The following is a 21,273-nucleotide window of genomic DNA, read 5'->3' on the forward strand; positions in this document are numbered from 1 at the left end:
CAATTGCTATTTGTTCCATCTCAGTGGCAGAAAGGCTCAAAGCTTGATTCGGTTTTCCTTTCCACACCATGGAAAAATATTTTAAAATTAAAAAAAATTTAAAAATCCCCAATGACTATAGTCTGAATTTCTATACCTTCCATACATGGTTTTAATCCCATCATACAAACCTTCAAGAAATATCATCCAATCTGGTGAGTGTTCTAGGTCTGTTTATTATAAAAATTAAATAGGTCACAAGCTGTGACTTGGAAGTCTTTTTTATTATGCCAAGATTTTGGCATAATAATTTGGCAAAAAAAACCCCAGAATTTTACCTGTCCTCTCAGCAACCCCGTCTATCCTATGCATCAAATATATTCACAGAATTAAGCTCCCCTACTCTCTCTTGACCTTCCTCTCCCCTAAGAGATTTTGCCTTGTGAGTGTTCCCCATCCTCACCAGGGACACATGTCCTAAAGCAGATGAATTTAAGGAGTCCAAGGCCTTTTTAGCCCCCTGACAACCTCCTCATTGCCCTTTCAGAAGGAATAACTAGATCTTGAGGGAAAGCCAGACTCTGAGGGAATGGAAGGTAGGAAAATGGGACCCAGCAGGAATAGCTGTTTATTTCTTCTTGGGACAAGAGTCATGTTCCTCATGGAAGGGAATGGATGTGGATAGAAATGAAATAGGTATATTGCTGGGTGCTTGGCTTTCTTTTCAAACATTATTCAGGGTTGTGCAAACATTACCAGGTGGTGAGGGGCAATGTCAACTATCATAGAACTGGGGTGTTTGCATTTCCAGTCTGGTCTGTGTAGAGGACTTTATCTGTTTCCTGGTGGGTGAATTAAATTCTACCTGTGCCTTGATCTACCAAACAGAGTTTATGAATTTTTGGAGTATTTTGGTGAGAGATCACCATCTCTAGCTTTCCAATATGATTTAATTTGGTTCAATATTTACTTGGTTTGAGCAGAGCTCTGAAGTTATCTCTTTTTCAAATGAGAGGAAGGAAGACTCCCACACATGGATTGGGAAATTGAGGAGAGAGCATATTCTAGACATGGGCTATATAGTCTGCATAAGGCATGTAGAGAGGAAATGGAGGGGTAAGTGGGAGGAACACCAAGAAGCCCAATGTGACTAGACCCTAGAATGAATAAAAGGCAATGAAGTATAAAACTGGAAATGTGAGTTAGAACCAGATTGGGAAAGTCATTCCCTGTTATCTCTAGGATCAAATATTAATCTTCTGTTTGGCTTTTGAAGCCTTTTACCCCCTGGCTCTTTCCTGCTTTTCTTGTCTTTTTACACTTTGCTCTTCCTCAGTGTACTCTAGGATCCACTTCATTGCTCGTACTTCCACATAACATTGCATCTTCCAATTCCAGGCCTTTTCATTATCTGTTCCCCATGCCTGGATTGCAATCCCATCACCACATGCTGGACCCACCATTAGACTATGAGCCCTTTGAAGTCAGGAGTTGTTTTTGCCTTTATTTGTAGGGTTTAGCATAGTAGAAGCACTCAGTCAATGCTTTGTTGACCTGGCTTGAGATGGGAAAGACTTGATTCCATCCCTGCCCTTCACACAAAAAGGAGAACATGGCAGGTATGCAAGGTGCAAAGTAGAACATAAAATGTACAAAGGAGAGGTCCAAGATGCCATGCATCAGACTTTTGAGAGACATTACTTCTCTCACCTAGGGGCAATAAGTGGGGGTGGGGAAGTATAAACTAAGCCTTGAGGGAATAGATGAACTTTATTTTTTAACTCTTACATTTTGTCCTTAGCTTCTGATTCCAGGGCAGAAGTTCTGATTCCAGGGCAGAAGAGAAGAAAGGGCTAGGCAATTGGAGGTAAGTGAATTGCCCAGCTAGTCATTTACACAACTAGAAGTTAGAAAATGTCTAAGGCCAGATTTGGACCTAGGATATGTGGACAAATTCCATGTACCTTGGTTTCCTTGTCTGCAAAAGGAGGGTGTTAGATTAAATGAGCTCAAGGGTCTATTCCAGCTCTGCTCCTAAGCATTAACAACTATTTACTTATTGCCTACTCTAATTCATGGGTTTCTTGGCCAAAATAAAGACTGGCTGAACTTTAACCAACACAAATTTGAGGAAAGTCTTCCAAGCATGGGGAACAGTAGTAGGAAAGGTATGGAGAAAAGAGATCAGGAAGAAAATGGGTAATGAAGAACAGATCTGTTTGACTGGAAGATAAAATATAGAAAAGGAAACAGTATGAAGTACATTAGAAAAGTAGTTTCAATACTAAATAATGGAGGGCTTTGAATGCCAGGGTCAGGATTTTTAACTTTCTTCTGTATTTAACATATAATCAACAAATGTGCCAATTCTTTATAGATTTTAGAAATCAACTTTCTTTTTAAGAAATGCTTAATGTACAAAATTTTCCCTTATCTGTTTCTTTCCTTTTTATTCTCTCTAGATTTTTGTTGTACAAAAGTTTTTTGTTTTTATATCAAATCTCTCTTTTTAGTCACCTAAATTTCTTCTATTTGTTGAATAACTAAGAATTTTCTACCTCTTCACAACTGTAAGAGATAACATTCCATTCTCTTTTGTCAACAACATTCCATTTCCTTCTATTTTTATGATCTGAAAAAATATGTTCAGTAAGCAACAAATTTGGCAACAAAACTGGGAAGCATTGGTATTGCTTCTTTTGACAATAAAATGAAGGTGGGAGGTGGTAAATTTTCCTAGACTGTCTACTAAATTCATTTGACTAACATTCTGCCTTGTGATTTTTAAACTAAGAAAGAAAAAGCCAGGCATTGAACCTGTTGGAACTTTATTTTGTAGGCAATTAGAAATAAATGAAGAGGGCAGTTGGGTAGCTCAGTGGATTGAGAGCCAGGCCTAGAGACAGGAGGTTCTAGGTTCAAATCTGACCTTAGACACTTCCCAGCTGTGTGACCCTGGGCAAGTCACTTAACCCCCATTGCCTAGCCCTTACTGCTCTTCTGCCTTGAATATATGGTATTGATTCTAAGGTCGAAAGTAAAGATTAAAAAAAAAAGAAACAAATGAAGATTTTTTAATAGCTCCTAGGGCTGTAATCAAGATGATTAGGTAGGCATCCATGTTAAGACTGGATTGGAAAGAGACAGACTGTCTTAAGGTAATTATAATTATATTGTCTTTTTTAAAAAAACTTTTACCTTTCACCTTAGATAATACTATGTATTGGTTCTAAGGCAGAAGAGCAATGAAGCCTAGGCAATGGGGGTTAAGTGCCTTGCTCAGGGACACATAGCTAGAGAATATCTGAGGCTGGATTGAAACCCAGGACCTCTTGTCTCTAGGCCTTGCTCTTTATCCACTGAGCCACCTATCTGCCTCCAATAATACTATCTTAAAGAGACAGAAGGGTATGAAGAGAAATAAGGGGACCCTGTGATCTTGCCATTGGACATATATTCTAAAGAGTCAAAGAAACAAAGAAAGGCCCCACAAACACCAAAATATTCATAGCAGCACTTTTTATTGTGTAAAAAAACAAGAAACTAAGCGGATATCCATTGATTAAGGAATTACTAAACAATTTGTGGCAGAAGAATGTAATGGAGCATTATTATAAGAAATGGTGAAAGGAATTCAGAGAAAAATAGAAAGACTTGTAAGAATTGATAAAGAGCAAAGTGTAAGAACCAGGTTACACAAGGAGTATAATAAAGTAAATGAAAACAGTTGAATTCAGATAAATTGCAATGACCAATCCTGATCTCAGAGAACAAATTTTATGACTATGGGGTTGAAATGTGGTATATGTTGTCAGACATCAATGTCTTGTCAGTCAGTTTTGTTTAATTTTTCTTTTGTTATGAGAGGGCTTAATGTGGGGTTTGAATCAGGAAAAACTAGTATTGGTTGTTTTTTTTTTTTAAGCATCAATAAAAAAGTTTTTAAAGAGAGAAATGGAGAGATTAAACTAGATGGTATTTAGGATTTATTTTAGCTTTAGATCTCTAATATATAATCTTAAGTGCATAAGTGCTTATTTGAGGCACTTAAGATGCAATAATGTTATTCATGGAGTCAGGAAGATCTGACTGAATCATGCCTCAGATAACTTCCATTTGTGTGATTCTGGGTAGACTTAACCTCTCTCTGCCTTAATTTCCTAACAGGTTAATGATGGACCCCACTTCTTTTGTTAGGAGAAATATATTGATTATTAACATATGAATAGATATGTTAATAAAGTAAAGAAATATTAATTATTCTATATGTTAATGTTGACATATATTAACTAAATTATAAATACATATGTATAAAGAGATAATATATGTAAAGCACTTTGCAAAACTTAAAGCACCATGTAAATGTTAGTTATTATTGTTGAGAAGAGGAGAGAAAAAGTATGGATTACTCACTCTCACAGGCCACTGAGCAATTGTAAAGATGGTCCAACCTTGCTTAGATGGCAAAAAGTACTTCATATGGTAGGAGTGTCAAGAACAAAGAACACTTTAGACAAATCTGACTCTTCCTGCTCAATATATTTTCCTTTTCTTATCTCACATTTCCTTTCATAAATATAAAATGTTGACTATTAAATCATATGCTACTTGAGCAAAGTTCCCACAATTTATGCCTCAAACCTTCATTTGGTGCCTTCTAAAAGACCAGGAGAAAAATCACAAATTAAATAGTAAAGTATTTAATTGGGACAGGACATCATGATAAATATGGAGAAAAGCATAAGTAATTAAAGTGTTGTCCTAAAAACAATGAAGTTAACTTCCCATAAATTCACGTTATGGTGAGAAAGAACAAATCCTCAGGAAACTCATACTTGGAGGCAGGGAATGGTGTTGGTTCCAATGCTGTCTATCTTCTTTGAGAAACTTCTCTTGTATAAGCCCTCATGATTCAAGAAGCAACCATTTGTGCCTTATTGATTTGCCATTTCCTTCTCCAGAATATTTGATAGATGAGGAATCTCTTATCTGAGACAAACAGGGTAAAGTGACTTGCCCAGGGTCACATAGCTAGTAAGTGTCTGAGGCCAGATTAGAACTCAGGAAGATGAGTCTTCCTGACTCCAAGCCCACTCTGCTACCTAGCTTCCCTGTAAGCTAAAAATAAGGATACAAATAAGAAAAAAAAAGATAGTCCTGTCCTCAAGAAGCTTACAATCTAATTAAGAAAGACAAGGTACCAATAATAATTAAAAAATGCTAGAAAGTGGAAAGAGGTGGAAGGATCAGGGGACACCCAGAGCTGCAAAGGAAGGGTCTAGCTCTATAAAGGAAAGTTTTAGGAGTTTAGGACTTTACTCTTCCACCCTCCGATTGAGGGGGAAAGAGGTGGAGGGAATGGGGAAGGTGTTGAGTATCCCAAAGCGGAGTAGGCAGAATGATAGTGAGATTTCAGATAATCAGTTTATAGTGAAATTCAAACCAAATAGATCTGTTAATGGAAAATGCTAGATTAGCAACTGAAACAGATACCTGCCTGCCCCACAGTAACTTAGAAAACCACAAATGAACATTATCTAGGTTATACTATATTTTTATTTATTGTGTGAAACATTTCCCAATTACATTTTATTGGCAGTTTGGTGGCCCCAGGTAGCCTGTAAGTAGAATTTGAAACCTCCACAGGGTAAGCGAATGTGCTTCTTTGTTTAGCTGGAAGGATGGTTTTTCTCTGCTTCTGTGCTCCTGGACCTTCAAAGCCACTGCTGAGTGGTCAGCAGGAGCCTTCATAAAATGGGAAATTTCCTTTGGCCACGTGCCATCGCTACTGTTGAACAATCTGATGCTCCACCCTGCCTCCGGATGCCCTGCCCTGTCGTGCAGTTGGAAAGCGATAAATAGATTTGTTTTTGAATTAGAACCTTTCCTGGCACTGGGAGGATGTGCATCTGCAACCCGCCTTGCTGCTTCCCTGGTTCCTTGCACTCAGGGCTGTCAGGATCTCCTCCTGGTAAACTAAAGGCTGGGGCGAAATTATTAGACAGGACCATGGATGCCCAATCCAGAACAAACCCACAAGGGTTACTCAGCCTTAGAAATAAAGCCTAGGGAAAGAGCTTATCAACATCCATTACTCTAATTACAGGAATCCAGACTTATTAAATCCCCTCCTGGCTCCCCACCTCTTTTCCCCATTCTTTTCCTTTCTGTAGCAGTAGGTCTTCCTACCACAGCCCAGTGAATGGCAGGGAGATCAAATGGCCCTGGGATACTTCTAGGGCAGAGGTTGGGCATTTAGTGAGCACAAAACAACCCTTACTCCAATTCTTCCCTGCTCTAGAGAGCCCCAAGCTGAAAACACTTGGGCAATTCAGTGCATTTTTTTTTTCAGCATTCCTTGCCTCTTGTTAATTCCACACCCAAGATGAATCCCCTGACAGATAATGAATGCCCTTCACAGGCACGGTTTGCCCTTGGAGATCTGCCAAGGGGAAATGAGAGTTCAAGCAGCTCGGCTCTCTCCAATCACCTTCCCCCAGTCAGGCAGGTCAGCCTTGGTGAATGCACTCCTGTGTTTCTGGTCTCTGTTCAACAAATCAAATCCACAGATATTTAGGGAGCCCTGAACACTGTGTGTGTGTAAGAGCCTGTTCCCTGTGAGATCAGGAAGCCCTAGTGTTTAACTGGAATGAAGGCCCAGAGATAGTGTGTTACTTTGGACAATAATACATAATGGAGTCCTTTTGAAATCTCATTTTATGCTATTAGCATTTAAGCAGTACAATCCTTTGGCTGGTTTCCAGACAGAGACAGATTTAAGACACTGGAAATTATTTTGGTACTGCTTGGCCCCAGAAAGTAAGATGAGTTTTCTTCAGGTGAAAAAAAAAAACCCCAATACCCTAAAACATTCACCAGCAGTTACGTTCTAAGCCATGTCATTTATTTGTGTGGAAAAGTCTCAGAAGGATGGAAGCCTGACCTGATTGTCTCTGGAGCATAATATGACCTCTCTTTAAGTATCTGGAGGCGTGGAATTTCCTTTGCACAAACCCAGGAGAGATATTCTTCAGGGAATTTAATTGTGTGAACAGAAACTTTGGAACTTCAACCAAAAAAAAAAAAAGCACCTGTTATATACTACCTCAAAGACAGGAAGATAAAATTGCCAAACATTGCATTTAGGAAAAGCTGTAAAAATCAACATATAGATTATTTTTCCTATTGAGCTGTTATGGTTCTATTACTAGTTTGGATTTTTAAAGGGGTAACATTTAAGTGGACAGAAAATTATAGTGGAAATGCTTATATTCCTTTCTTCTTTTCTTCCTCCTTGTCTTCCCTTTTTCTCCTATTCCCTCCCCCTTCATTATCTCCATCTCTTTGTCTTCTCTGTTTCTGTCTATGTCTCTGTCTCCCTTTCTCTTGATCGGCCTCCATCCCCCTCTCCCCCTCTCCTTGTGATAAAGAAGTCAACAAAGCAGCAGGATGAAGTGGGACTTTGATGGATTGTCGTTTCAAGAGTATACAGTTTCTGGAATGGAAAGGATATCTATTTGGAGTCAATTGTTTCCTTTGTGTACTGATTTAGACTTATTACCCCACCACGGACCCAACATGATTGGCCATTTGCTATACATCACCTTGAAAAGGGGTTGAGATCCCCCAAGGAGGGCAGCTTGCTTTTGATGAGATGCTCTGATAGGTGGGATTTATCTGATGAGAAAATTCTAGAAGTCTGGAAGACTGTGTCACCATGAGCCACCAATATGTCATAGCTTGTTTGCATATGTCACTTTACTCTGATCACATTCTTAAAGGTACATTTAGTTGGGATAAACAAGAGATGGTTTCCTGATAAAACAAAACCAACATTAGCTACACTTATGTAAAACCTCAGCTTCTAAGCAGAGCTTGTGTGTTTGGGTGACATCGCTACCACTTCTGCAATTTATAACACAAAAATGTCTCTTTATCCCAGCAGGATTTTTCTCTCTTGTTCACACTCATCTATGAACAAAGGTTAGCCTGTGTTCTTTGGCAGGATTTCTCAACGCTCTCTTCTTCCCACTTTAGTGAAAAGGTCTCTTCTCCTTAGCTCAATGTTTCTATTTTAATTCTTTGGTAAAGAAGAGCTATGGTGCTTGCTATCATCAAGGGTGATACAGTGACACTTGTGAGGGTCAGGCAGAAAGCAGATGTTCATCTCATTAGTTTCCCTAGGGTTAAACTATCAGCATCTGTTCTTTTTTTAAAGGCAAGTTGAGAGGCTCTTCAATATTGAAAAGCTCATTCTATTTATCCCATTCCATGGTTTCTAAAGAGACCATCACTTACACCAAATGGGTGGATTGGAAATGTGGAGAGAATTCTAGCAATATTTTGTTGATGATAGTAAATGTTTCAAACTGCTACTTAATTCGGTTTTGCAAATACTTCTCAAAAGTAATTTTGTCTATTAAAAATCTCTTTAATCTATATAATTAGGACTGATTCACCCATTTTTATTGAGATCATGCTCTTCAGGGTCAGATGTTCCTCACATTGCTATGAAAACAGTATTTGGCAGGTAGAGAGTCATAACTGTGTCTAGGGTAAATTTATTTGAGAAGCAATGGAAAGTGGAAAATGTGCAATCTTTTTTTTGGGTATAATTAGGCTATAAGAAGTGGGAGTTGGCTGATTGAGTCTGAGTCACACCTTTATCCTGGTGCTGATCTTGATATACCCACCATCCTTGGGTAGATGTGGAGGGGACACATCATATAAGGGAAATACAGTGGTTAAGGAGAAGTTGGACACACCAGGAGAGAGATATCAGGGCAAAGGGACCCTAGGTATAGCTCTACCTAGGGCCAGGTAAATGAGTAGGGAATAATTAGCTGGGGAACTACCTTGAGCAGAAGGCCGGCTTCCTGATTGTTGATGCCCTGGGGCAAAATCCTAGTAGCCTGGCCTTAGTTACAGCTGTGAATAGTTGTTATGATTATGTCTATTTTACAGGTGAGGAAACTTTGAGGTCCTATAATTAGTAAGTAACAGAGCTAGAACCAGAACCCAAGGAGTCCAGATCCAGTATGCTTTCCCTAAGAAGGAGAGCTCTGAGTATAAGCTATTCTCTTTGGTAATCAGTATATGTTTATAATTGAAAGCTGAGATTTTTGTCTCCTAAGCTAGTTTTGCTTTAGGAAAAAAAAAACTCAACTTTTCTTTCACGAAGGGGAGAATAGTGACTGTCTTACCACACAGCAAGCACAGAAGTTTAAGTTCGTACTTTGTTATTCAAACTTTTCAGTTGTGTCTTTGTAACCCCATTTTGGTTTTTTTTTGTGGCAAAGATATTGAAGTGATTTGCCATTTCCTTCTCCCACTCATTTTACAGATGAGGAAACTGAGGCAAACAGGGATGACTTGTCCAGAGTCACAAAGCTAATAAATATATGTGGTCGGATTTGAACCAACAAAAATGAGTCTTCCTGTCTCCAGGCTTGGCACTCTATCCATTTTGCTGCATAGAGAACACACAGAAGCAAAATGAAAATGCCTTCCTTCCCTTCTTTTTTTCCATTTTTAAAATAACCCATATATTTTAGAATCAATATAATTTTCAAGGCAGGGGAGTGGTAAGGGATAGGCAATGGGTGTTAAGTGACTTACCAAGGGTCATATAGCTAGGAAGTGTCTGAGGTAAAATTTGAACCCAGGCCCTCCCTGCATTCTCTCAATCCACTGAGATGCCTAGCTGCCCCCTGTGTCTCCCTTTCTTGAAGAAATTATTACCAATAACTTATCAGGGAGCTTGAGACCATCTTTTCCTAGACATTTTAAATCAGCAATTGGCAGAGATAATTTAAATAGAGTAGACGAAAAGCCCTCACACCTACAGGTACACATTCAAGAGGCAAAGATTTAAAATGAATGAGAAAATGTCCAACTCTGGATGATGGCTCCTCTCAAGTAGTTTCTAGCTCAGTACTAGACACACAGTTGAAGCTCACTAAGTACTTACTGAATGAATGGAGAAAAAATGCCATACCTAGAAAGAATATTCTTTCATGGGAATTTGTGCTCTAAGTCTGGCCATTTGGGATTCTTTTTTCTATGACTATCTTATCTTGACTTTGAAATGAGTGATTTTCTATTCCCAAGAAGTTTGTCTTTCAGTCCAAAGAGAAGGTACAATCAGGGATTAAAGTGGTATGCTGCTAGTTTGCTTTGTAATTCTGGAAAAATCACTTTATCTCTTTGGGCCTCAGTTTTTGCATAGTGTTTAAATATTAGGAACATATAAAAAGCTATTCTTTACCTTTACATATATTTACTATGAGCAGATAAGGCTTTCTTGCTAATCTCACCCTCCATACTCTGTCTCCTAACTCCAGAATGCTCTCTCTCTCTCTCTCTCTCTCTCTCTCTCTCTTGGTTTTAATCACAAATGGAAGATATTAGAGTGATTTGCCATTTCCTTTTCCAGCTCATTTTTCATATGAGGAAACTGAGGCAAATAGAGTTAAGTGACTTACCCAGGGCCCCACAATTAGTGTCTGAGGCCAGATTTGAACTCAGGAAGATGAGTTTCCCTGATTCCAGAACTGGTATTCTATCCACTGAATCACCTATTCATCCCTGGCTTCTTTTAATATTCAACTAAAATTCAACCTTCTACAAGAGGCTTTTACCAGTCCCTCCTTTTCTCCTTTTTGAGTTTACCTTCCTTTCACACTGTATGCCTTTTGTAAGTGCCTAATTGTGTATATCTTGTCTCCCCCATTAGAATGTGAGCTTCTTGAGGGCGGGGACTGTGTTTTGGCCTTTCTTAGTATCCCTAGCACTTAGATGCACATAACAAATGCTTCTTGAAGGACTGGCTAAAAGAGGAGAGGTAGTGCTGCCTAATGAGTCAACCTGGGAAACAATATGTGGGTTCACATATTGTTCTGCATCATACTGTCTGTACGACCTTGGGGATGACAACCTTTCAGTTCCCCCAGGCAATTCTTGAAAAACAGTTGCCATCAGCAAAGGCAGAGAGAATTTCTTCACTGGGAGTTTTTTATGCCAAAGATATAATAGGTATTGACCAAAACTAAATAGGGAATGAGGATGAATGGACAAGAAATCATCCTGAGAGCTTAGAGAGAAGAACTAAAAAAGCATTCCTTTATACTTTTAAACTCAGAAATTTCCATGAAAACCATTCTATAACAAGCACAGCCATTTTAATATTGATATTTATGTACAGTTCTATAATTTATTATTTTTATTTAATGGCAGCCAAAGCCCTGGACCTGGAGTGAGGAAGACCTCAGTTTGTTAGCTCAAATCCAGCTTCAGACACTTCTTAGCTATGTGACCAAAGAGCAAGTCACTTAATCGAATTTTCTGTTTTGCAAACTGAACATAATAATAATAATACCTATCACCTAGGGTTGCTGTGAACATCAAATGAAATTATCTTGTCAAGTGCTTTGTAAACTTTTAAATGCAATAGAAATGCTAATTATTGATTATTATTATTTAGACTGAACCTGTGGTTTCTTCAGTGTAGGGAAATTCCTCTTCCAGGCTAGCATAGCACTTCTCTACAATTTGTGGTGCTTGAGAGTTGACTGGAGGCTTAAGAGTTTAAGTGACTTGCCCAGGGTCACATAGCCAATAAGTGTCAGAGGTAGGATTTGAACCAAGACATTCCTGGTTTCTATGACAACTCTCTTTACATTATGCCTGGCTGCCTCTAATAAAATATGTAATTCAAATAGTAACAACAGCAACAACAACAACAATTCACAACAACAACAATTCACATTTATGTAGTTATGCTATGGTTTATAAAATACTTTCCTTGAATGGAGGGGACCAGGTCCTTCAGGTTCTGTCACTCTCATGGTTCTCTACTTAGACCACAGGATGTCAATCTATAGGCTTTTTGGTAACAGCAAGCTACTCTTATTTTATTTATTTATTTATTTTGTTTGTCTTGAGGGTAGAGAAGGAAACTCCTTCTAGGAATCTCAAGTATCTAGAGATTTACTCTACCCTTGTAAGAGGGGTGTGTGTGTGTGTGTGTGTGTGTGTGTGTGTGTGTGTGTGTGTGTGTGTGTGTGTGTAGATGAGACAGATTTTTAAAAATACAATGGATCATGGAGTCTTTAGCATGTAGTAAAAGAAAATTCACTGACCTACATGAACTGATACAAAGTGAAGTGAGCAGAACCAGAACAATCTACTCAGTAACAGCAATATCATCAGGATGATCAACTTAGCTATTCTTATCAATATGGTGATCCAAGTCAACCAATGAGGACTCATGATATAAAATACCATCCATCTCAGGAGAAAGAATCGACAGAATCTGAATATAAACTGAAATATGCTATTTTTGACTTTGTTCCTGCATTATTTTTGAGTTCTCTTCACAAAATGAGTAATATGGAAAAATGTTTTGCTTTTTTGCACATGCAAAATCTCTATCAGATTACTTGCCATCTGGGGAGGGGTGAGAGAAAGGAGGAAGGGAAGGGAGGGCTCAATTTTTTTTTAAATGGAGGTTGAAAAAAATTTTCTATCAATTTAGGAAATAGATAAAATAAAAATTATTTTAAAAAATTCATTTCAGGAACCAAGGACTGATGTGGCTAGACAGCTAAATGAGTATAAGAAATATAACTGTTCACTAGAGCATACTTTGTACCAGATGATAAAAGGTTGTGCCCCCAGACATGACCACTTTCCCAGTCAGTAGTGCCAGAGGACAGAACCAAACAAGACAACAAGAGGACAATTGCCCTGTGTAACCCTTAAAATTTCTTAGACTTATAAATGTTGGAAATTTCACCATTGGGAAATTTCATACTTGAAAAATTTCCTACTGATAGTCTATTGGAATGTGAACCCTCCTTGGCATGGGAGGGTCCTTCTCCTCCCTACTTAAGATTACTTTAGGACAGAAACCTTTTGCTGAACAATGGAAAGGGCTTTGACCTATACTTAAGCATAGAACAGGAAGTTCTTTGAGTCATGATTGATTTTAGAATTGATACAATAGAGATACTTGGAATGACAAAACCAGGTCTTGGAACTTCCAATCTCCACCCTACTCAGTCCTAACAGGATTTAGGAAGGGCTGCAGCATAGATCAAAATTTAATTATTTGAGAATATGACCTTCAACAGACATGTGCAAAGGGGCAGACCTCTGGGCGGTCCTGGGTTAAGCTAGAGCTACCATTGACACAGGGAAGACATGGACAGTGGTTGGTAGATGTGAGAACTGAGGGGAGGGAACTGAGATGGTGTCCTTAAAGATAGAGGGGGTCTGAGGACTGGGGGTTGGTTGGAGAGGTTTTGCTCTGAGAGGTGGTGCTCTGAGAAGCTTGCTCTGAAGGAGGCTGGAGGTGGAGGCCCCTGAGACTGTTTCTCCATTTTGGTCACGTGAGTGATAGGGACTGATCTCTTTTCTTTGCCTCAGCTATCTAAGGGCTTGGGCCTTTTGGTCCAGCCTAAACAGAAGGGGTATTTAAGCCCTATTCCCTTCTCTCCCCTTCTCTCTCTCTCTCTCTCTCTCTCTCTCTCTCTCTCTCTCTCTCTCTCTCTCTCTCTCTCTCTCTCTCTCTCTCTCTCTCTCTCTCTCTCTCTTTCAATACCTTTCTTCCTCCTGTTTGTAATTAAACTCCATAAAAGGTTGACTGCTGACTTGAGTTTTCATTTAGGAATTACATAGCTGAATTCCATGGCGACCTTAAATTAATATATATCAGTCTTTTAAAGTGATTTCCTTGTCACACCTGAGTGAGTGGGTATCATTGAAATGACTGGTAAACAAGGGCAGATGAGTCAGTAGCAAGCTTAACTATGAGAGTGTCATGAGGTTTCTCTTGATTCTTCTTGGATTCCCTATACCACCACTACCATAAAAATTACTCCATATTTACATTTTGTAGATTTTATACATGCTCATTTGTGTTCATGCTTTTTCCTATCAGTACAATGTAAGTTCCCTGAGGGCAAGGATTGTTTTTATTTTTGTCCTTGTATCAGTGGTTTACACAAAGTAGGTACCAGATAAATTTTTAAAAAATTGAATGGACTTTTCCTATTTTTGTGTTTATCTTGAGAAAAGATGATGCCCTTAAATCTGTAATACCTAAGGCATGTGTATAGGAAGAAGAGTTGTGCCATTTTAATTTCGAAGACATCCATATGAAGTATTACTGAGATATCATCCACTTAGCTGGTATGTTTGGCTGGATGCTTTAAATTCATCTCTCTTTTTGCATCCTTGGTTTTAGAGTCCTGGTGATTTATGAGTATTGTGATCACTCTCTGATGTATAACCCTAGAGGGTGCAAAATACTATGATTGTTATCTCTGAGGGAACAGATAAGGGACTATGTTTGGGTGGTTAGGGCTTTATTGGAGGTCACTGAAATTTAGAGGAGTTTGGAAGGTGCTGATAGTACCTCATCTCCAGAGTAGAAACAACTGAGTTTAGCACATAGCGATTGAGAATAATTAGGGAGGAGATATCTAGGCAGCTCAGTAGATAGAGTCAGGCCTGGATAGGAGGTGCTAGGTTCAAATCTGACCTCAGTCACGTCCCATCTGCATGTCATTTAATCCCAATTACCTAGCCCTAACCTAACCATTCTTCTGGAATCAAGGTTCTAAGAAGGAAGTTAAGAGTTTTAAAGAAAAAAAAATTAGTAGACAGAAAAAGTACCTGCTAGATGGTGCTTACTACCCCAGGGCACTGAGCCTTAGGAAGCCACACAACTAGGTGAGTTCTTTTTTTTTTTTTACTTATATTCAGCCTGTTCTCTATTATGAGGGGAGGGCCTGAGGGAATAAATGATTTCTCCAGCTATGTCTCTGTGCCCATTCACAGTTATAATGTCCTAAATGTCTTAACAATTGAGAATCCTTCATAGATGATTTGTTTTCTTTTTTCTTTTTTGTTTTCTTTTTTTTTTTTAAGAATTCTTACCTTCCTTCTTATAATCAATACTATGTATTGGTTCCAAGGCAGAAGAATGGTAAGGGCTAGGCAGTGGAGGTTAAGCGACTTGTTCAGGGTCACATAGTTAGGAAGTGTCTGAGGCCAAATTTGAACTAAGAATCTCTCATCTCAAGGCCTGGCTCTTAACCCACTGATCCATCCAGTTGCCCTTAGTTGATTTGATTTGAGGGCATATTTTGGGCACCTTGCTTCAGGCACCCAAATTTCTCATTGGGGCTCTATGCCAGGGCATAGGGGATATGTAGGAATGCTGTAGGGTATAGGCAGCTGTTATCAGGAAATCCAAGGCATATCTTATACATTAGGCAGGTCTATTTGATTCCAAGCAAGTGTAAACTTTAAATAGAGGGCAAGACCATTCCCAGTCCCACTCCCTCTATCTCAGTCTCTCAAAGCTTAGTTGGCCTGCTCAAACACCTGAGGCCAGCAGAATCTTTGGGGATTGTTCCTTTGGGATGATTGTTCTCTTTGCTCATAGCTATGTGGATTTACCTCCTTAAGAAATTTGAGGTAGATAATGAGAGGGAACAAGGTTCCTTGGTGGCTCAATGCCAGGTCTCCTATGTGGAGAGTATAATACCAGAGCATTGTTCTTTGTCCTCAAGGGAATCCTGGCAGAGCATTTCTTTCTCTTTGTGTGAGCCTCCTGCCTGAGAAGAATTATTCTTGAATCCCAGGGAATGGACTCAGATCCCTTCTCATTGCTGCGTGCCATTGTCCACTCCCTTCCTTGGTCCTCCAACAGTGGATTCCTCTAGCAGCAAAAACAACTGGAGACCAATTATTTTATTAGTGGGTTGGCTGACCTGCATTGACTAACACTTCCCCCGCAACTCTTTCCTTACATTGTGAGCCTCTGTCTTTTTATGGTTGTTTTTAACATGGACATTCTGAATTAATCAGCCCTACCCTTTGGGAAACCCCTTGTTGCTCTGAAGCTAGGCCAGTAGAGCCAGGCACTTGAGTTGAGTGAGGGTGGGAGGGAGGGTGGTGATGGAAAGAAAGGAAGCAGGTGACTGGGCAGTTTGGTGCCAAAGATCGAGGTGCCTCATATCTTTAATGGGCAGCAGAGACCTCTCCACCTGGCCATGGCACTCTCATCCTCATTCCATACTTGCTCTTCTCCTTGGCGGGTTTTTTATTCTTAATATTCATTTTCTGAAGCTTTTACCCCCAACAGAAAGAAATGTTATAGGGAGAAATGTGATATTGTAGGGAGATGGGAAAGGACCCACAAGGAGTGAGTGACCTGTCTGCTATCCTTTAGCCCCTTACGGTGGCCTGGCTTTAAAGGTTTCCAGCATTCTCTTCACTACCTCTCCACCTTTTATTTTTAAATAAGATCTAGAAATGTATATTGTTTGTGCATTTTTAATTTACATCCCTAATACACACACACACACACACACACACACACACACACACACACACACACACACGAGGATTTGGGAACCTCACCTCCAACAAAGAAAAAATTTATATAACATTAACTGCTATAGTGGGACATCTAACAATATATACATTTTTAAAACCCTTACCTTCTGAATACAAACGAAAGCATATGGCCTGTCAATTGTGTATTTGGCTTTATGTTTTGGAGTTTGGGTTTTATAAGATTACTTGCTTACAAAAATGAACAATATGGAAATGTTTTGCATGTATAACTCAGATAGAATTGCCTGCCAGCACCAGGAGGGGGAAGGGAAGGGAGGGAGATAAATTCAATCATATAATTTAGGGAAACTTGTGTGGAAATTGTTACTACGTGTAATTGGCAAAAAAAAAAATTAATAGAGAAAAAGAAAATGAATTACTGAGAGGAAAATATTGTGTAAATCTTAAAATGAAGATGAGTAAGTTATTCATATTAATTTAATTCTATAATTAATAATTTAAAAATAAATAAAATACAACCCTTATCCTCTTTCTTAGAATCAATAAAAAGTATTGGTCCCAAGGTGTAATAGTGATAAGTGATAGGCAATTGGGGCTAAGTGACTTGCCTAGAATCACTAAGTTAAGAAATGTCTGAGGCCCTTCTTGAATCCAAGACCCTCCGTTTCTAGGTCTGGCTCTCTAACAACACTTTATTCCCATAGATGCCTGCATCTCAACCAGAGGTCTCTTTCTCTCTCAAAAAAAAAAAAGTGTTGTTTTTGCATTACACGTGTTTATATATAATATAAGTCTCTTACAATAAATCTTATAATAAAGACAGTTAAATAAAATTAATAATACAGTGATCTCATCTGAAAGTGCATACTTTTCATATCTTTAGCACCTCCCATCTCATTATTTAAAAATTAACAAATCTATTTTATGTCCCTCCCACCCCCAACCTCGTTGCAAGAAAAAAGGCAAGAAAAATAAATTCCTTGTAGGAAATACATAAAGTTAAACCAAACAAATTCCCTTAATGACTATATATGTGTGTATGTTTAATATATATTTTATGTGTGTGTGTGTTAATATATATATATTTGTGTCTTTTTCAGGACACTAAATTCCAGGACACCAAAAAACATGTCTCTGCAATGGAGAGCATGTTTCATCATCACTCCACTGGAATCATGAATGGTCAATAGAGTGATCATAGTTCTTATCATTTTCAAAGTTATTTGCTTTCACAGTGTCATTGTTATTATATACATTGCTCTCTTGCTTCTGCTCATTTCTTCCTTTGTCACTTTATAAAAGTCCTCAAAATTGTTCATTTGCATATCTAGATATTTTAGTCGAAATCACTTTAATAGTTCTGCTTATTTCACCCTATACCACCCTATACTATATATTCATTTAAGTTGATGGGGTGGGTATATATCATTTGGGGAATGACTGAACAAATATTGATATATGAATGTAATGAAATACTAGAAACCTGGAAAGATTTGCATGAACTGATGAAAAGTCAATGAAGCAGAGACACCTTATAACACCATTATAGAGATCCACAATGTTGGAAGATTTAGAAACAACACAATGAATAAACATGATTCCAGAGGACCAGTGACAAAGTATACTATCCACTCCTAACAGAGTGGTGATGGACTTAAGATTCAGAATAAGGCATATATTTTTGTACATGGCCAGTCTAGAAATTTACTTTTGCTTGCCCATGCATACTTGTTATAAGGCTTTTGTTTTTTCTTTTTTGTTTCAATGGAATTGGGGAAATGTAGAAAGAAAAAAAATAGATTTTTGTTAATAAAAAAATTAAATAAAAAAAAAAGACTAGGATGGATTATATTTGGGAAACTTTAGAGTGCTCACAGGAACAATTCTTGAATTTGGGTCCAGGGATATCATAAGGTTACAAACTCAGATCACCTTAATAAATGAAGAATCAAAATTGTAGTTGACCTTCAAAGGGCTATGAAATAGTGTGTGTGGTAGGTGTCACATATTTCCAGTGATGGCCTATGTGTAAGAAATGTCATTAGAAATAACATTGAGGAGAAATACAATTGGAAAAGGAGTTGATCTGGCACATGATGAGAACTTAAATGTTTGTTGATTTGATATAGTGAGAATGGGAGAAAATAAATAGAAATTCCAAATGCAACATTATCACCCCTAAATGAGCCCAAGAAAAATGTGTTGGGTGGTTATTCTGTGGAAGTTCCTTTAGAGATTTTTGAATAAGAATCCCACAGGAAGAGATAGTGTGAATGGATGGTACTCATATATATGTATATATATGTAGATGTTCTCAAACTTCTTGATCTCAGGACCCCCTTTACACCCTTAAAAACTTATTGAAGACCCAAAGAGCCTTTGTTTATGTAGGATGTTTCTATTGATATTTTCTATATTAAAAATTAGAATATTTTAAAAGTATTGTTATTAAATTTTTTTTTGATTTCCCAAGATCCTGAAAGAATCTCAAGACTCCAACAAACTTAAGAACCAATTGCTAAATTTCTATTTGAAACCTGGCAAACCAAGTCAGGGCTTGACTCAAACCCATATTTCATATTATTTATCTCTTACATGTTCTATGGCCAATCAGACTAGGCTGTTCTTTGGCTCACTAATATACCTGTGCTCCCCTCTTCTTCCTTCCCCAAGGTTGAAATGTTTTCCCTATCTTGTCTTATAAATCTCTACCCATTTCTTAAAGCTCAATTCAAATACAACTCCTATGGCAACCCTTCTCTGCTCACCCTGGTAATATACTAGGGAAAGGCTGCCCTTAATGAGAGCTTTCTGACCTGGCCCCAGTGCCAATAATGTTGAGACGAGGGAGCTTCTGAAGGATGTCTATGGGAAGTAATAATACCAGGAAAGAAAAGAGAACCTAATATTTGGGAACTAAAATTTTTCTCCTGTTGTTGAGAGAGATAGAATTTAGGGCTTTCCAGTAGAGTACTGTATCTGACCATAATTAATGCCTCACACGTTACAAAAAAGACAATTGGTGTGACCTAAAGGACTCCTACTTCATGGGCATAAAGGCACTCTAGATTGATTTGGGATAATCAGATCAAGAGAGAACTCTGTAACTGAGATGGAACAGGCTTTATTGACTTAGAATGATAGCAAACATATAGCAGACATATTTCCGGTGTTCAAAGAAAAAAATGTTAACAATTTTCCGGAGATCACAAGCACCGGCAAGGCTTTGGAGCTCTTACATTTATAGACGTCTTATCTTTGGAGGGAGATAGGGGAAAAAAGTACAATCTTCTACTACTGGCAGACCCTTTGACCTGGTATGAACAGACCTATAATTGAGAATTCTAATATTTGATGCCTATGATTTATGCATTTGGCATATAGTATGTAACTTAGGTCCACATTCTTTGATCCTTCCTTATCTGCTGGCTCATTCTCTATTGCCTAAGAGCATACCCAAATTCCTCTCATCCCTATATATATATTAAATAAGGATGTAGCACCTTATAAAAAGTGGGAGTTTGTTAAGTTAGGACTACTTACCAAACTCCCACTTTTATTTCTGGATCAAGTTCCCAGTGGGACAGTTGAGAATTCAATCAGTTAAACATGAGGGGCTGAGTTTCGAAAACTTCTACTCATGAGCCCCCACTGGAATGTTTAACATTGAATGTAAGCAAAACAATTAGCTTTTAGAAAGCATATCTACTAAGCAGGGATAGTAAGGGCAGTTGTTACAGAAGCAATTCCCTAAATTAGTGATTAAACCAGTGTTAAGCGTCTAAATATCTGGTGACCTGGTTTAGAAGGGATGACATGAAGATGATGGTTATGCAGATGAAATTCCAACTTGATACCCTCAAGCACTTAATAAACCTGAATATGACTCAAGGCTTTGCACAAGATACCAACAGGGTAAACAATAATAGGGAAAACTTAAATAGACTAGAAAAGAGGAAGCAGCAGGGATAATTTCTTTGTGCCCACTTAGAGCTATGCCAGGGGTAAAACAAAATGAAGTCCATAAAGTGAAAATGCATAAGAGATTTTCCCCAGAAGACCTTGAGTCCATCAGGAAGAGAACACCACTTTTTTCATGACAAACCTAGTAGGGTGATTAAGGAGATGCGTAGGGCAATTGATCCAGACTTCAATGATTTTGCCCTACTGATGAAGGAGGTTTTGACTAAGAGATCCTGAAAAGAGTCTATGAAAATCTAGGAATAACACCAAAATATCATGTACTGTACCATCCCCAAAGCTCAGGCCAAATTGAGCTCGTGAATAAGGAAATAAAGACTATCTATGGTAGGGAAGCTCTGTGCTGAAACTCATCTCAAATGACCTGAGATTCTTCCCATAGATTTGTTTTACTTAAGTATGAGGCCAAGAGCAGATTTGCATATATCATCCTATGAAATGCTCTTTAGACATGCTCCACTACAATCAAAAACTTGTAAGACAGTCTATATATCTCTTTTAGGAGGAGATTGTCAACTTGCTTCTTACTTAAGTGCTTTGCAACAAAGACTAAAAGAATTACACGAAATGGGAGTATTAATTCAAACTGGTCCTTTGGATTATTCTCTTCATAATTATGAAACAGGAGATATGGTATATGTAAAAAATTTTGCTAAAACATCAGCAACACAGGAAAGTTGGTTAGGTCCTTACACTATTGTGTTGGTTTCTCCATCTTCGGTAAAAGTTTTGGGTAGAGATTCTTGGTATCATTGTTCACATATAAAATTAGCACATGATATAAATAATGAAAACATACAAATCATTGAAGAAGAAGGAAATGAAGAGATTGCAGAAAGATAGAATCATCAGTCAAATTGAATCTGTAGTCAAAAAGATCAATAAGGAGAGGACCATTCCTGTGGAAGAGGATAGAAGAGGACAATGCAGATGAAGAGGAGA

The 21,273-nt window shown here is 38.2% G+C and overlaps 1 long non-coding RNA gene across 1 annotated transcript in view; it reads left to right on the forward strand.

Annotated features, from left to right (window-relative positions):
• The window catches only part of LOC103098921 (uncharacterized), a 165,132-nt gene extending 144,175 nt beyond the window's left edge, over window positions 1–20,957 (forward strand). The window contains exons 5-6 of the long non-coding RNA XR_008911231.1: window positions 1,781–1,846; window positions 17,451–20,957. This is a non-coding gene — a long non-coding RNA (uncharacterized LOC103098921). The remainder of the gene's footprint in view (window positions 1–1,780; window positions 1,847–17,450) is intronic.
• Window positions 20,958–21,273: the final 316 nt, after the last annotated feature.

This window comes from Monodelphis domestica, chromosome 4 (genome assembly GCF_027887165.1).
Source record: "Monodelphis domestica isolate mMonDom1 chromosome 4, mMonDom1.pri, whole genome shotgun sequence".
NCBI classification, from domain to species: Eukaryota; Metazoa; Chordata; class Mammalia; order Didelphimorphia; family Didelphidae; genus Monodelphis; species Monodelphis domestica.